The 2,872-nt window shown below is 46.4% G+C and overlaps 1 non-coding gene across 1 annotated transcript; it reads right to left on the minus strand.

Annotated features, from left to right (window-relative positions):
- Nucleotides 1–2,138: 2,138 nt before the first annotated feature.
- On the minus strand, nucleotides 2,139–2,244 carry LOC134368790 (U6 spliceosomal RNA). The gene has a single exon (XR_010022497.1). It is a non-coding gene; the product is annotated as a U6 spliceosomal RNA (small nuclear RNA).
- Between the last annotated feature and the right edge of the window lie 628 nt (nucleotides 2,245–2,872).

A 2,872-nucleotide genomic window follows, 5' to 3' on the forward strand; every position in this document is an offset into this window, starting at 1 on the left:
CTCTCCCCCCCGCAGCCAGCTCTGAGCTCTCCACCCAGACTTCCCTGGCCCCTCTCTCCAGACCAGGCCAGCTGCCCTGTCACATGCTCTCTACCACTCTGGAATGAATACTCCGGGTGTCACCTGCGCCTCTTCCAGAAGCAGTCCTTCTCCACAGCCACATTGTTTCCAGGGGCAGCACCATAGCAGTAATTCATAACCCCGCCCCTTCACTGAAATTGATTGGTCCAGAGCTAGACACCTGACCAAGCAGAGCCAATGAGATCCTTCCCCAGGAATTTTTGGACTTGAAAGGGAGAAAGGTGAGTGAATCTCCAACAGAGGCTGAAGCCATGAGGTATAATGCCCCAGAGCATCAGCCGTGCTTGCCTTAGAACCTGGTCTCTCCCAGCATCCTGCATAGGTCTGGCTCCAGCAGAATCTCTCACATTCTCTGTCACATGACAAAAACTAGTCTGCATGAGAGAGAAGAGAGATATTAAAGAGCAGAGAGGAGACATAGGGAGAAGAGGTTCCTGGGTTCCTAGTGTCCCAAGCCCAGCCACATTACTGCCTTGGGTTCTATGAGATGCCCGTTTCTCTGTAAATGATGGGGGATCTTTAACCCCATTTTCCTTTAAGCCGGTTTGAGTTGAGTTTTGTTCCTTGCAACAAGAGAGAATTACTGATAATCAAAAGTCAGACTTGATCGTAAGTGCTCGTTTAGTTGGCTGTTTCCTCCACTGGTGGCAGGCTCCTATCCCTACCTTCTTCCTTGTGGTCTCAGGACTCCAGGCGCAGTGCTTGGCACGTGTTAAGTGCTCAGCACGTGTGTGAGGAATGGTCGTGGCAGTGGCGTCAGATGTGGTGGCTGCTCATTGCTGCAGGACAAGGACGGGCCCAGACTGATAGTTTAATCTCTCCAGAGACCGCCCAATCCCACAGCTCCTGAGTCCCTTCTTGTGCTCTGGGGACAGGCAGAGGGGAGAGTGGGGCCCAGATTCTGGGACTTAGTTCAGTTAGGTGCTTTAGAAGCCCAAAACGGCCATCTGACAGCTTTAGTGACACTCCTAAGTAGCTTTGAGCCTGGTTCAGGGGCACCATTGAGTTATGCCCCTACAGGGATCTGGCTGACCCCCACCACAGGCTCAGGAGTAGGTCTGCTGTTATTCAGGGGCTCTTTCATTTCCAGAGCCTGATGACAAGGGCGTATGTCACAGAAACCCATTCCCACATAGCTCCAGGCATTTCCAGAGAAATGGGATCCTATTCCAGCAGACCAGCACACTGACATTTGAAGAGCTAAGGAATACATCCCAGCTCCTTTCAACCCACAAATGTGTCTGGAAAATGCACGTGGCATCCTTTAGAAATGTCAGCCCCTGGTCATGAGCAGAGGGTAGAAGAGTGTTCTGTCACTCCTTGGGGACAGCACAGCCCAGGAGTTGAAACAACAGCCCTTCTGCCTTTGGAGAGTGGGTGTTTCCCAGAGCAGATCCACAAAGGGCAAAGTAGGTTAGCTAGCAAGGTTTGATTCAGGCATAATTACTCAGCATCAGTAGCAGGCCCTTTTTTTTTTTTTAAGATCTACACAGATTTCTGGAAGCCACACAGGCCTGTTAGTCTCCCTCTCTTTATTTCCTCTTTTTTTTATTTTACTATTGCATTATGAGAATATTTTATGTTAATTTTTTGAATATATCTTATTGTATTGGCATGGGATTTATTTTTATTCATGCAATGGAAAGCCCCACCTTCATCTCTGTCCCGTCTACCCAGTGCTCCCCCACCCCCATGCATCCACTGTTATTAGTTTCTTGTTTTTCTTTCCAGAGTTAATTTATGCAAATACAAGCAAATATAAATGCACATATTCTTATTTCTCTCCCCTTTTTATAATAAAGGTAGCATACTATATACACACTGTCCTGTACTTGGCTTTTTTCACTTAATCTATTTTTGGAATTTTTCCAATTGCACACAGAGGAATTCTTCATCCTTTTTTCAGCTGCAGATTATTCTAAAGTGTGGACATCACAGTTTATTTAGCCTGTCCCTTAATGATGGCCGTTTTGGTTATTTCTCTCACCAGCAATGCTGCGGTAAGCAACCATGTACAAATGTCATTTCACACATGTGGAGGAATGATCACATTGATGGCACCAGGTCTTTAGCTCTCCCTGTATCCTTGCACTTTGCGCAGGGGCCATGCTAATCTTCTCTGTATCGTTCCAATTTTAGTATATGTGCTGCCGAAGCGAGCACTATCCTTGCACTTTGACCCTTGACTTTGCTGCTTCTCTCACTAAAGAGGCAGAGTGCATTTCCTTGCCCCTTCACCAAGTAAATTGCTTAGCAGACTTGATGCAAGCAGAAGCTTAAATAAGCACTTGAAGTTCCCATTTCTTTTGTTGTTTGTCTGCAATTACCATGAAACATGCCCAGGTCAGCCTGAGAACAAGCTCTGGCTAGCCTGCTGGAGGATGAGAGCAGTTATGGAACACAGCCGCACTGCCCAGCAGCGACTGTCCTAAACAAGCCAGCCCCTGGGCAATCTGCCAGCTGACCACAGATACATGAGTGACTTTAGCCAAGACTAATGTGGGCTAACTCAAATCAGCAGAACCACCCAACCAACCAATTAGTGAGAAATAATAAGTAAGTGTGGTTTTAAGGCACTGAAATTTGGGATGGTTTGTTATACAGCAATAGCTAACTGATACAACATACAATACATACACAAGTAGGATAAATTCCCAGAAATGGAATTACTAGATCAAAGGGCATGTGCATTTGAAATTTTGCTAGATATTGACAATTTCTCTGCGTAAGGGTGGGACTAATTTACACTCCTACAAGCAATGTAAGAGAGCACCTGTTTGTAGATAGCCTC

Source organism: Cynocephalus volans, chromosome X, assembly GCF_027409185.1.
Source record: "Cynocephalus volans isolate mCynVol1 chromosome X, mCynVol1.pri, whole genome shotgun sequence".
Classification (NCBI taxonomy): Eukaryota; Metazoa; Chordata; class Mammalia; order Dermoptera; family Cynocephalidae; genus Cynocephalus; species Cynocephalus volans.